The sequence below is a fragment of the Pholcus phalangioides genome, unplaced genomic scaffold (assembly GCF_987345545.1).
Source record: "Pholcus phalangioides strain wild (caught in Gottingen) unplaced genomic scaffold, Ppha-v1.0 ptg000020l_1, whole genome shotgun sequence".
Lineage (NCBI taxonomy): Eukaryota > Metazoa > Arthropoda > Arachnida > Araneae > Pholcidae > Pholcus > Pholcus phalangioides.
The window spans coordinates 313,054-328,021 of NW_028301613.1; the positions used below are offsets into that span (position 1 = coordinate 313,054).

The 14,968-nt window shown below is 41.6% G+C and overlaps 1 protein-coding gene across 1 annotated transcript in view; it reads left to right on the forward strand.

Annotated features, from left to right (window-relative positions):
- LOC149070692 (acetylcholinesterase-like) overlaps nucleotides 1-14,968 on the forward strand; it is a 98,510-nt gene that overhangs the window by 8,273 nt on the left and 75,269 nt on the right. The gene's annotated exons all lie outside the window — the stretch shown is intronic.

Here is a 14,968-nt window from a genome sequence, read left to right on the forward strand (position 1 = left end):
TAAAAATGAGTTTGTTGTACAGGGTGGGCAAAAAGTCCGTAGACACTTTAAAAATGAATAAAAACCGGAAAAATAACCGAAAGCAAAAACGATTTGCAGGGTTAGCATCACTAGGCCACAAGAACTTTTTCAAGACGTGGGGACTCAAAAAAACATCCGACGATCCATAGGTGACGCTGACGTATACAAGCCAAAGAAAAGATACGCAAATAACGGACAGAATGCCTCCAAATCGTTTATTACAGTAGTATGTGTTCCACATGACCACCACAGGGGATAACACATTGCAGGCGAGTCACAAATCCAGCAACGGCAGAGTATACACAGGTCCGGATGTATACACATTGGCGTACGTAAAAGGGGTGGTTAACCCCCCCCCCACTCAAGCCGAGGTTATAGTGTAAGACAAGAAAAAATTAAGAAAACAGCCGATAGGTGGCACTGGTACGAATAACTTCGGCGGAAATATGCAACTGAGACGGTTATAAGAACTCGCGCTCGTAATCCACAACCAGTTCACCGCTGTAAACCGTGTATGTGGACCTACTGCACTCTTCCGTTGCTGGATTCCTGCAAAATAACATTATAATCTCGGCCTGAGGGGGGTTAATTAATTATTATTTTAATTAGCATCACGATCACTGTAATTAATAAATGACGAGCTTTCAAATTTATAAAAATAAGAAAATTCGCAATTTTTATTCATTTCCACGAATTTGAACGACTAATTAGTTAATTAATTATGATTTTAATTAACATCAGGTACGTTGTGATTAATAAATGACAAGTTTCCAAATTTATGAAAATTAGCAAATTGCACTTTCACTAATTTTCATCAAAGTTGCTAAATGTCAGCTTTTTACCGAAGTGCTCGGTAAAAGTCCGAAATGTATAACGTTTACAAGCGTTTTTCGGGCTTTTACCGTCAAATATACATCCGGACCTGTTGCACCCTGCGTTGCTGGATTTGTGACTCGCCTGCAATGTGTTATCCCCCCTGTGCTGGTGGTGGTGGTTGGTCACGCGGAACACATACTGCTGTAATAAACGATTTGGAGGCATTCTGTTCGTTATTTGCGTATCTTTTCTTTGACTCGTGTACGTCAGCGCCACCTATCGGATGTTTTCTGAGTTATTTTTTTTTCCTGTCAAAAAAAAAAATCGAGTGACATAGCGATGCTAACCCTGCAAACCGTTTTTCTATTTCGATTATTTTTCCGGTTTTTTTTAAATGAATTTTTAAAGTTTCTACGGACTTTTTTGCCTATCCTGTATTTAGATTTACACAGATATTCGGCCGAATAATGCTTAGGTATTCGTCCGAAACAAATATTCGGCAGAAAGCCCGAATAGCAGTGAATATTCGTCCCATCTCTAATTTTAATTTACGCTCAAAGGCGTCACGCGGCAGAAATCACTAAATCCCTTTGAAAATGCCACATCTTTCTTCCATAAATTAGACTTTCTTTCGATTTCCTAGCAGATGCAAACTAAGGGGGGGTCGCCCTTTTGGGAAAAAATGGCCCACACCGAGGAATCATATTTACGAAATATCTCGGCTCGTCAATGCAAAAGTGACAGTCTTTTAAACACGTCTCGTCGATGCCGCTCAAAGGGTTAATGTATATATCTCCATAACTTCTTTTGTTCAATGTTTATGCCGTGAATTTTCACGCGTAGGTAGGGCTTAACACGACTGTAGCCAGGGGCGGCTCGAGCTTTTGTGCCATCGCTTCTAGAAAGCAATCCTAGCAGGAGGCTGTCAGAGCTTCAGTCTCAGATGGGGGGGGGGGGGGGGGGGGGTGGGACTTCGATCTAAACCTGATTTTTTTTTCACAAGAAAGCCGCACACAATTGTTTATCGTGCGAAATACTCGTGACCATACGTCCCGCTTTTGAAGCATAAATTTTTCTTCTGCTTCTCTTGGAGGTCCAGTGTAATTTCGTCGTTCTCAATAATGACAGTTAATTTTTATCCCCAAAACAGCACATATTGGCAAGAAATCATCGCTTGCACTTATCCATTAAAGATGATGTACAGTGAGGTTGATTTTTATTGGGAAACTAGCTATAAAATACCCGGAACGCGGCCCGGGTTTTCTACATTTATGAAAAGGGTTATCGAAGTGACAAACCATTGTAAAGACATATACACGTCTGAAACGCATTGCTAGGGAACCACGTAACCAAAGTAAACTTGAAAGTGATTGTTGAGGCCAAGGAACCATTGTTGCCCGAGAGTTTTTTCCCCCCATTTCGGGCATTTGCCCAAGGACCTTATCTCATCAACCGTCCGTCGTAGTGACATGATTCCAATTTGAAAACAAAATGGTCAACAAGCGTTCAAAAATTAGCCTGTACCAATTTCAGGAGTGGAAATACAGTGTGTCACAAAATAAAAAAAAATCCAAATTTTTATACGGTCCCCCTGTGTAAAAAGGGGAGGCGGGTCACGTACACCCGCACATAGCCGTACGCAGAATTTTCGCGAGGGATGTCTCAGATTTTTTTCACTTCTGGGGAGGGGGTTACGCGTTTTCCCCTGCGAAATAACACTATAATCTTGGCTCGGGGGGGGGGCGGGCTAGAACCCAAAAACTCCCCTTTGCATACGCCAATGTACCCGCCAAACTTTACGACGGGCGGTTGAGTAGCACTTACAGAACACCCTGTATATAGATTTATTTCAAAGGTGTTTCTCTGGTGCTCGAGGGACCGGAAAAGTGAGGGGCAGATTTTTTCCTTTGCCTTCATTTGACCGTTCTGGAAAGAAAATACTAAATGAGGGGAACCAAAATGCAAACTTGCCCCTGTTGATAGAGTACAGGGGCGGCTCTTGGGAAATGCGATCCATTTCCGCGTTTTCCTGACAAAAAAAAACTTTTTTTTTAGGAATTGTTGGGTGAAGTTGTGAGGGTGGGACTGACGGGGATCCAGCCTGGAACTATTCTTATCATTACAAATTAAGGGCCCCCGTGAAAAATCTGGTTTGGGGGCCCGCGGAAGATTCCAGCTTAGGAGGACGTGGCACCGGATGTGTGGGTTATGAGAGATAAACAGGAAGTACAGAAATTAAGTCCCGCACGGGTAGAGATTCATGTCCCGAATCACCCACGGTCGATCACTTTCTTTTTTCTGGTATCTCAGGGTCCCGGGCCCTGTCAATTCATCCGAATTTTCTCAACATCTCCGTCGTCGAGGTTACGGCTCAGAAGTGTGATGTGAATTTTTACTGTGGGAAATTTTTAAAAATTTTGGACTAAACCAAAGTCTACGTTGCCGCCCTTTACAACCTGCCGCCACTCCTTGTACCCTCGCTTTAACCGCACTGACTGTAGCTCCATGCATGCGTCCCCCCCCCCCCGTTATGGACAGGGTGACTAAGATCTCTGTCTTATAACCAAAGAATCCCCCCCCCCATAGGTGCACAAAAATTTCCGGATTAAGGTGTAGGGAGGGGGGTTGGTGCACGATTTCCAATTTCCAAAAGTTGGTTCCAATTTTTAAATACTATGAAATTTTTTGCGTCTAACTGTGTTCGAGTGTTTTTGTTCTAGCTCATAGTTTTCCAAACTTTTTGTTCCATCGCCCCTTTCATTAGAAAATTTTTTCTCTCATCGCCCGCAACTCAAGTGAACCCATAGGATCCCATGTTAAATACATGGCTTCTATCGCCCCCCCCCCCGCCTGGACCATTGCATCGCCCACCGATATTGCCCACTTTGGGAAACATTGACTAAATGCACTGAAAATATTTTAATATAAAGTGCATACTACATTGCACATGCCAATGTTTTTCACTAAAATTGTTTTTTTCCCTCAAAACTTAAGTTTTTTGTTAGATAAGGAACAAACCGCTCTTTCAAATGTCTTGAAACTTCGTGTGTCTCTCAACACTATGGTGTTAAATGTTTTTTTTTGGTAAAGTCATTTAAAATATTTTTATGGCACAAAATATGGGTAAATTTTGGTGATTTTTGAAAAAGTTGCAAGTTGTTGGAGTTAAAATTCGATAAAAAAAAACACCAACAATTTAAATCCTGAAAGCTCTAGTTAAAAGTATGTAACACCATAGTGTTGAAAGACGCACGAAGTTTCAAGACACCTGAAGGAGTGGCGTTGGAAAACATGTTAGTTTTTGTTAAATCTAACAAAAGTTTTGACCAAAAAGAGCACTTTAGTGAAAAACATCAGCATCTGCAATGTATGGGCGGAGATATGGGGGGGGGGCGTAGGGGCATTGCCCCCCCCCCAGCATCAAAGGTGGAGTCGACTGATCTAATGTACAGGGGTTGGACAAAATAATGTGAACACCTGCGCAAGAAACAACACTCGAGGAAACCTGTCGTATACGCCCGCCCTCTAGTGTGGAAGAGTTCCACTTGGTGGCCGATAATGTGCACACATCAGTCTAGCCGTAGCAGTGATAGCGTTCGGCTGCGATGTATTATTTGGGCGTTAAAACTTCGTTATGGCTGACCTCACAGATATCGAAAGAGGCATGATTGTTGGAGCCCGTCTTGCCGTGGCCACGGTAATGAAAACGGCCACCATTGTTGGTGTTGGGAGAAGTACTGTGTCAATGGTAATGACAGCAAATAGCAAACAGAGAAAGACATCATCTACCAAGCATAACAGTGGCCGAAAGTCGAAGATGGCTGATAGACCCAGAAGGGTTTTGAAGCGTATTGTGTGGCCAGAAAGCACAAGACAACAGCATCCCAGAGAACATCTGAGATGAACACACATCTACAGGAAGGTGTATCGACAAAAACTATCCGCCGTGAACTGCATGCAGCAAACATACAAGGTAGAGCGACTATTCCAAAATCATTGGTGACACCATGCAATGCCTTGAAACGACGAGCATGGTATCACGAACATACGAGAATTGGACACAACAACAATGGTGAATGCCATCTGGTCAGACGAATCGTCGTTCACATTATTCCAGACTAACGGACGTGTTTACGTTTGGAGAACGCCAGCACAATCCTGTGACGTTGATTGTCTCCCTCCTATTGTTAAGCATGGGGGGGGGGGATCAGTTATGCTGTGGGGCGCGATGTCTTGCCGTGGTCTCGGCCCACTTGTTGTCTGGACGGGGGGGGGGTTTAATGCATCGGTTTGTCAGTATTCCCTGGCCGACCATCTTCATCCAATGGTGCAATATTTGTTCCCTGATTCTCGACCTGTGTTCCAAGAAGATAATTCACCCGTTCACACTGCTGGAATTGTCGGAGACTGACTTGATGAACATCATGATGAACTGCAACACCTCGTGTGGTCCTCTCGGTCCCCTGATCTTAATATGATTGAACCTTTGTGGGGTATTTTGCAGGCCAAAATGTTCAGTAGGTTTCCACCTCCAAAGACACGTTCTGAATTAGTGGCCTTTTTGCAGGAGTGGCGGTTACGTATCCCTGTGACTGTTGTGCATGACTTGTATTTGTCCATCCCACGACTGATACAAGGTGTAATTAATGAAAAAGGAGGTCCAACAGCCTATTAATAAAATTTTTCTCTCATTTCACTGGTATACATATTATTTTGTCCAACCCCTGTATATATATATATATATATGAATTGGCATCATCATCATCGGGCCCCCCCCGCCAGCAATAATGACCGTGCGCCCCCCAGACTTCCAAGTCTATGTCCGCCTACGGAGCAATTCCTGTCAGCAGTCTATATTAAAATATTTTTAGTACAGCTAGAACAAAAACTTGAACACAGTTAGACGCAGAAAATTTGCTAATGAATTGTTGACGCCAGTCGCACAGATTTACAGGAGTAGTGTTGCCGAGAATATCGTCCCAAGGGGTTGGAAGGTTGCTAATGTGGTTCCGGTATTTGAAAAGGGTAGTAGAGAAGCTGTGTTCAATTATCGTCCACTGAGTTTGACGAGCTACCTCTAGAAAATTATGGAAATTATTATCAAATGGCCATTGGTAAAGGGAATAGACGAGAATAATGTATTGTCGGATAATCGGCATGGGTTCAGTAAGTGGAAGTCACGTGTAACCCACTTCTTTTGCTTCCATGATCACGTGACTAAGGCTTTGGGTAAGGGAAAAAAATGTAGAGGTTGTTTATCTTGATTTTCAGAAGGCATTTGATCGGGTCCAACATAGAAACACTTGAAACGTTTTTACAGAGATTATGATTGGGGAGGGGGAGTGGGGGGCAACTTGCTGAATCGGGTAGAATCGTGGTGAAGAGATAGGTTGCAACGGGTTATGGCCACGGGGAATTCTCTGGTTGAACAGGTGTCACAAGTAGAGTCCCTCAAGGAAGTGTCTTTGGACCCATACTTCTCCACTTTTTATCGATAAACTCGATCAGGGTATCGATGGAATTGTTAGCAAATTCATTGATGACGTGAAGCTAATGGGGGGGGGGGTAGTCGGGAATCAAAGCGATAGGGAGTTGACTCCAGACCAACCTAAACAGGATTGCAGCTTGGGCAAAGGAATGGAGCACGACTTTTAGCGTTGACAAGTGCGTGGTCACTCATTTTGGTTCGAACAACCCACTTACGAGTTGAATGGCGTCACTATCCCGGATGCAACTAGGGTCACCGATCTGAGTATTTTTATTGACGAGCGGCTTATATTCAAAAAGGTATCTTCGCGTTCCCCCTAAAGGGATCCTTGTAGTTTTCCGGGTCTTCGTTCGTTCTTGATTGGAGTATGTCGTCACCACCAACACCAAACCATGGCCCCCACTTGCGAGATATAAGCGGTCCACATTTCGGATGAGCCATGCTGGAGAAATCCTCACGGCATCCAGGCCCGGCCATATGGCCCACATCCGCCGGAGCACCACGCCATTCCCAAACAGCAACAGCCACACTCCCTACGCACGGCCTTCAAACGAACGCTCCGCTCCCCACGCAAAGGAGCAACAGAACCGAACCAAATGTCCGTCCTTATCCAGCAGCACATGTCCAATCCGCCCTCACCACTGCACTTCGTCCCTTCGCCTGTCGACGGGCCTGCCGTCAAACCTTCCCTGTGGCATTCTGGATGCGCATTGCTAATAACCTGATCATACAGTAAAACAAAACGGAAAAAGATGGGAAGCGGGTACAACAAAATGTGGGAATTTTTTGACAAACTGGTCTCGCAGGACCATTGTTATCAAACTTCACCGTTCAAATGCTGTAGGTGGGACAGAGAACATTGTTCCTAGTACAGTCGAATACCGTTTTAACGAATAAAACGTTAAGTTTACGTAGGGACATTTTTAAATAACCCGAAATTCCTTTATAACGAAATTTCGCTATAACGAAGTGATTTCTACGGTTTCATGGAGTTCGCTATAACGGGATTCGACTCTATTTCTAGTATCCCGTGACGTTTTGGAGACAGTACTTAACTTACAGAGGGACATTGACTTGGTCGATGCGGCGCAGAGAAGAATCAGTTGGTGTCTCAGGGAGTTTTTTTTTAATAGGGTTGCCAGTGATTGGAATAGCTTACCTCCGAGGGTCGTGAATTCTAACACAATTTCAAAAGAAATAGAATAAACATATTGGGATAAATCTCTAGAAGCTATCCATACTTAGATGAAACAACCATAACTTTTTTTTATGATTATCATAATTATTGGTTTTTTATGGCTTGGCTCTCATTGGGTTGCTGTATTGTGGATATAGTTTAGATATACAGTTGAATCCCGTTATAACGAACTACAAGAGACCGTAGAAATCGCTTCGTTATAACAAAATTTCGTTATAAAGGAATTCCAGGTAATTTAAAAATGTCCCTACGTAAACTTATCTGGGGGAGGGGGGGATTAGAAAAGTGTTCGTTAAAACGAGATTTTCGCTGTAACGGTATTTGTTAGAACGGGATTCGACTGTATATTCGGCATCCATATTTTTTATGATCATCTTTTTTTTCCCGGCCATTGGGCATTTTGTCTGTTGTGGCCTTTGTATTTGAATTTGTATGTTTGAATTGATGTTTGTAATTATTTGTGATTTTTATTTAAGCATTTTTTAGTGCATATTTTGCTACTTTTTTTAGCGCATATAATCCGGGCTCTCTAATCATTACTTTTTCAAATATACAGGGTGAGCAAAAAGCTCGTAGAAACTCTAAAAATTCATAAATACCGGAAAACTAACCGAAATGAAAAAATTGTTTGCAGGGGTAGCATCGCTAGGTCACGGGTGTTTTTTTTAAGACACGAAAGAAAAATAACTCAAAAATCAGCCGATAGGTGGCGCTGATGCACACAAGTCAAAGGAAAGATACGCAAATTAACGAACAGAATGCCTCCAAATCGTTTATTACAGCAGTATGTGTTCCACATGACCACCAACACCACCACAGGGTCACGTAAAACAACTTCACCAACAAAGCTTTATCCTTCGCACTCAGCATCCTTGTTCTCATACACGGTTTACAACGGTGAACTGGTTGTGGATTAGGAGCGCAAGTTATAACCGTCTCATTTGCATATTTTCACCGAAGTCGCTCGCACCAGTGCCACCTATCGGCAGTTTTTTCCTATCTTGAAAAAAATTCCCGTGACCTAGCGATGCTAACCCTGCAAACCGTCATTTTTCCGGTTGTTTTCATTCATTTTAAAGTTTCTACAGACTTTCCGCCCACCATGTACATAATGCTGGCAGCATTAAAGAAATTACAAACCATTGCGAAGGCATGTGCATGTCTGGAACGCATTATCAGGGAACAATGGTAACCAAAGTAAACATCCCGAAAGTGATTGTTAGGGCTAAGAAACCATTGTTGCACGGCAGTTTTTTTGCTCATTCGGGCCCAGGTCTGACAAACTTTTAAAGTAGCTTATCGTTGAAGTCGGGTTTTCTGTGTGCGTGTTCTCTAGACAAATCTACAATTTTAGATCTATTGTCGCCAAATTCTGCGTATATCCCAAACGGGACCCGACTGCTTTAAAGTTCGTCGGAGCTGGGCAAAAAAAAAACACTCGGGCAACAATGGGTTCCTGAGCCTCAACAATCACTTTCGGAATGTTCACTTTGTTTACCGCAGTACCCTAGCAATCCGTTTCAGACGTGTATATAAGCCTTTACAATGGTTCGTCATTTCTTTAATGCTGCTAGTATTACGTATGATACAGTTTATTCCTTTGCATGGCTTCCGTCAGTCAGTGCCGTAATTAGATATCCCTGTGCCCTGAGCGAGAATTGGCATTTAGGCCCCTTCTGGCCCGTTCTTGGGCCCAGAATGGTACATTTAGTCCCAGTATTCCCCCCCCCCACCTTCCAAGTGGGACTTGTGCAGGCGCACCTGTTGCACCTGCCTAGTTACGGCCCTGCTCTCAGTAATTGAAGAAAACCCGTGCAGTGCCGGGTATTACAGCTAGTTTTTTTTTTTATATGGATAGGCCGATAATCAAGAACATCGGCACGAGATCTCCCCAATTTTTTTAAAAACTACGGGGGTAGTTTTTAGCAACGGTGTAGTTTTTCCGACGTGAGTTTTTCCGAAACAGACTCATGGGTCGCAAAGTTGATCATATTGTTGATTTTGGGTCGCTGGTGAAAGCGGCTTAACACAACGAAACCTCCAACAGATAATTAGCAAACTCAGAACTCACCTGTTTTTATGTCGCTCGGTTTTCCGTCTTACAAAAAAAAAAAAAAAAATGTCGGCATTATTTCCTTTTTTGCGGGTACAAATCCAGAAATAATAATTCCTTTCTTTCGGATGGATTTTTTTTTTTTTTAGTTTTCCGGATCTCTTTTTTCCCACAACAAAAAAAAACAGGAAATAACTTGAGAAGAAAATTGGATCCCAGAACCAAAGGAAAAAAAAAAATTTAAGAGCATAAAAATATGACAAGGATGCTGCGGGGGAAGAGGTACCTACACTCCACACACTAGGAATTCAGCTCCGTATTTTCTATTATCCCCGGGAAAAAAAAAAAATAGGAAAATAAATATAAGCGAAAAAGTAGGAAAAAAAAAGGAGCAAAGAGAATAACTAGTTCTTTCGAATTGACGTCACTGATATCGATTACGTCATTCCTGGAGTTCGGTTGCGGGGGAGAGAATTTGTTTCTCTCTCTCCTGTTCTGTATGTTCGGGAGGTAGGAAAAAAAAAAAATTCCCGGGACAACCCCTCCTCCCCCACTCTTTTTTTTCCCGGAGAAAATTCCGGGAAAAAAAATGATACGTTTAAAAAAAATTAAATTGCCAAACTTTCAATTTTTCCACATAAAAATGGTTTCCGCCTGGGAGAGATTGGAATTTATTGTGGTATTCGGAAATGAGTCTTCCCCCCCTTCTTGTAACATTTTTGAACCCCCTTTTACCGTTTGTTTTTTTTTTTATATTTTGTATGAAAAGTAAAAAAAATAATAATTTTTTTTTTTAACTTTATCAATAAATTTATTTTTTGTTAAAAGGGTAAAGGTTATCAATTTTTTTTTTTGGTGAGAGGGATGCAAGTACACTGATATGCCAGAAAAAAAAAAAAATCTGCGCAGGCTTATTATTATTAATTCAATGTAATATCACTGCGGATGTATTAAGTGCGGCCTGGGTCTGTGAAAGGAGAGTGACGCGAAAGTTGCGAGAAAAAAAGAAAAAAAAAAGATTATAAACCAAAACGTTTTTCGAACCTTTGTGCTTTGTTTAGCGGAAACGCTGTTTTTAGAAGCTCTGCTTGCAGAAACGCTGCTGTAGGAAGCTTTGTTTGCAGAAACGCTGTAGGAAGCTTTTGTTTGCAGAAACGCTGTAGGAAGCTTTGTATGCAGAAACGCTGTAGGAAGCTTTGTTTGCAGAAACGCTGTAGGAATCTTTGGTGGACACGTTGTTGGGAGCTTTGTTTGGAGGAAATGTTGTTAAAAGCTCTGTTTAAAGAAACGTTGTTAAAAGCTCTGTTTATAGAAACGTTGTTGGAAGCTCTGTTTATAGAAACGTTGTTGGAAGCTTTGTTCGCAGAAACGCTGTAGGAAGCTTTGTTTGCAGAAACGCTGTAGGAAGCTTTGTTCGCAGAAACGCTGTAGGAATCTTTGGTGGACACGTTGTTGGGAGCTTTGTTTGGAGGAAATGTTGTTAAAAGCTCTGTTTGGAGGAAATGTTGTTAAAAGCTCTGTTTATAGAAACGTTGTTAAAAGCTCTGTTTAAAGAAACGTTGTTAAAAGCTCTGTTTATAGAAACGTTGTTAAAAGCTCTGTTTATAGAAACGTTGTTAAAAGCTCTGTTTATAGAAACGTTGTTGGAAGCTTTGTTCGCAGAAACGCTGTAGGAAGCTTTGTTTGGTGGACACGTTGTTCGGAGCTTTGTTTGAAGGAAACGTTGTTGGGAGCTTTGTTTTGAGGAAACGTTGTTGGGAGCTTTGTGCGGAGGCAACGTTGTTGGGAGCTTTGTGCGGAGGAAACGTTGTTGGGAGCTTTGTGCGGAGGAAACGTTGTTAAAAGCTCTGTTTATAGAAACTTTCTTGGAAGCTTTGTTTGCAGAAACGCTGTAGGAAGCTTTGTACGCAGAAATGCTGTGGGAAGCTTTGTACGCAGAAATGCTGTGGGAAGCTTCGTTTACAGAAACTTTTATTAAAGCTTTGTTTGCAGAAACGCTGCTAGATGCTTTGCTTTACGAAGTGTTGTTGGAAACATTGATTGTTAAAAATTTTTTTTAAACCTTTGTGCTTTGTTTAGGGGAAACGCTGTTGTGTAGCTTTGGTTGCAGAAACTCTGTAGTAAGCTTTGTTTGGAGGACACGTTGTAAAAAGGCTCTGTTTATTTATAGAAACGTTCTCGAAAGCTTTGTTTGTGGCAACGCTGTGGGAAGCTTCGTTTACAGAAACTTTCTTTAAAGCTTTGTTTGCAGAAACGCGGCTAGATGCTTTGCTTCACGAAGCGTTGTTGGAAACATTGATTGTTAAAAAAAAATTTTCAACCTTTGTGCTTTGTTTAGGGAAAATGCTGTTGTTTAGCTTTGTTTGCAGAAACGCTATTGGAAGCTTTGTTTGCAGAAACGCTGTAGGAAGCTTTGTTTGGAGGAAACGTTGTTAAAAGCTCTGTTTATAGAAACGTTCTTGGAAGCTTTGTTTGCGGCAATGCTGTGGGAAGCTTTGCATGCAGAAATGTTGTGGGAAGCTTTGTTTACAGAAAATGTCTTGAAATCTTTGTTTGCAGAAACGCTGTGGGAAGCTTTGTTTGGTGGAAAGTTGTTGGGAGCTTTGTTTGGTGGAAAGTTGTTGGGAGCTTTGTTTGGTGGAAAGTTGTTGGGAGCTTTGTTTGGTGGAAAGTTGTTGGGAGCTTTGTTTGGTGGAAAGTTGTTGGGAGCTTTGTTTGGTGGAAAGTTGTTGGGAGCTTTGTTTGGTGGAAACGTTGTCAGGAGCTTTGTTTGGAAGAAACGGTGTTGGGAGCTTTGTTTGGAGGAAACGTTATTAAAAGCTCTGGAAGCTTTGTTTGCAGCAACGCTGTGGGAAGCTTTGCTTACAGAAACTTTCTTGAAAGCTTTGTTTGCAGAAACGCTGCTAGATGCTTTGCTTCACGAAGCGTTGTCGGAAACATTGATTGTTAATTTTTTTTTTAAACCTTTGTGCTTTGTTTAGGGAAAACGCTGTTGTGTAGCTTTGGTTGCAGAAACTCTGTAGTAAGCTTTGTTTGGAGGAAACGTTGTAGTAAGCTTTGTTTGGAGGAAACGTTGTAGTAAGCTTTGTTTGGAGGAAACGTTGTAGTAAGCTTTGTTTGGAGGAAACGTTGTTGAAAACTTTGTTTGTAGGAAACGTTGTTGAAAACTTTGTTTGTAGGAAACGTTGTTGGGAGCTTTGTTTGGAGGACACGTTGTAAAAAGGCTCTGTTTATTTATAGAAACGTTCTCGAAAGCTTTGTTTGTGGCAACGCTGTGGGAAGCTTCGTTTACAGAAACTTTCTTTAAAGCTTTGTTTGCAGAAACGCGGCTAGATGCTTTGCTTCACGAAGCGTTGTTGGAAACATTGATTGTTAAAAAAAAATTTTCAACCTTTGTGCTTTGTTTAGGGAAAATGCTGTTGTTTAGCTTTGTTTGCAGAAACGCTATTGGAAGCTTTGTTTGCAGAAACGCTGTAGGAAGCTTTGTTTGGAGGAAACGTTGTTAAAAGTTCTGTTTATAGAAACGTTCTTGGAAGCTTTGTTTGCGGCAATGCTGTGGGAAGCTTTGCATGCAGAAATGTTGTGGGAGCTTTGTTTACAGAAAATGTCTTGAAATCTTTGTTTGCGGCAATGCTGTGGGAAGCTTTGCATGCAGAAATGTTGTGGGAAGCTTTGTTTACAGAAAATGTCTTGAAATCTTTGTTTGCAGAAACGCTGTGGGAAGCTTTGTTTGGTGGAAAGTTGTTGGGAGCTTTGTTTGGTGGAAAGTTGTTGGGAGCTTTGTTTGGTGGAAAGTTGTTGGGAGCTTTGTTTGGTGGAAAGTTGTTGGGAGCTTTGTTTGGTGGAAAGTTGTTGGGAGCTTTGTTTGGTGGAAACGTTGTCGGGAGCTTTGTTTGGTGGAAACGTTGTCAGGAGCTTTGTTTGGAAGAAACGGTGTTGGGAGCTTTGTTTGGAGGAAACGTTATTAAAAGCTCTGGAAGCTTTGTTTGCAGCAACGCTGTGGGAAGCTTTGCTTACAGAAACTTTCTTGAAAGCTTTGTTTGCAGAAACGCTGCTAGATGCTTTGCTTCACGAAGCGTTGTCGGAAACATTGATTGTTAATTTTTTTTTTAAACCTTTGTGCATTGTTTGGGGGAAATGCTGTTGTTAAAAGCTCTGTTTATAGATACGTTCTTGGAAGCTTTGTTTGCAGAAATGCTGCGGAAGACTTTTTAGAGAAAACGCTGCTGGAAGCCTTGTTTAAAGAGAATGCTTTGGGAAGCTTTGTTAAAAGAGAATGCTTTGGGAAGCTTTGTTAAAAGAGAATGCTTTGGGAAGCTTTGTTAAAAGAGAATGCTTTGGGAAGCTTTGTTAAAAGAGAATGCTTTGGGAAGCTTTGTTAAAAGAGAATGCTTTGGGAAGCTTTGTTAAAAGAGAATGCTTTGGGAAGCTTTGTTTGGAAGAAACGTTGCAGGGAGATTTGTTGTCAGAAACGCTGCAGAAAACTTTGGAGAAAACGCTGCTGGAAGTTCTTTTTTCCGGAGATTGTCCCCGAAGACAATGGTACATTTTAAAATAATTTTAAATGCCAAACTTTCAATTTTTGTTCAAAAAAAAGTATTTCCATCTGGGAGAGATTAAGAATTTATTGTGGTATTCGGAAACGAGTCTCCCCTTCTTTTAACATTTTTGAACCCCCTTTAATCGTTTTTTTTCTATTTTGTATGGAAAGTTAAAAAAAAATTGTTATTTCTTTTTAACGTTATCAATAAATTTATTTTTTGTGAAGGTTAAAAGCTGCTCGATGCTTTGTGTGAAAGAAACGTTTTTGGAAGCTTTGTTTGAAAGAAACACTGTTGGAAGGGTATTTTGAAGATTTCTTTGTTTGGGAAAAACACTGTTTGAAGGGTATTTTGAAGAAGATTTGTGTGTGTGTCGATGAGAGCGTTGTTTGCGGAATGGTTCGGGAAGATTTGTTTGTGGGGAAACGTTATTCGGAGCTTTGTTTGGGGGAAGCTACGTTTCGTCTAAATGCTGGGAAGCAGTGTTTGAACGAAACGTTGCTGGGAGCTTTGTTTGGAGGAAACTACGTTTGGAGTAAATTCTGTGGGAAGCAGTGTTCGAACGGAATGTTGTTTGCCGAAACGCCGGTGGAAGCTTTATACCAGTGTTTCCCAAAGTAGGCAATATCGCCCCCGAAGGGTGATGAAATGGTCCGGGGGCGATAGAAGCTACGGATTTAACATGGGGATCCTATGGTTTCACTTGAGTTGGGGGCGATGAGAGAAAAAGAATTCTAATGAAGGGAGAGATGGAACAAGGAGTCTGGGAAACTTTGCTTTATAAATGAAGGAAAACTATGGGAAAGGTAAACGTTGATGGGAGTTTTGTTTGCAGAAACGCTGCGGGAAGC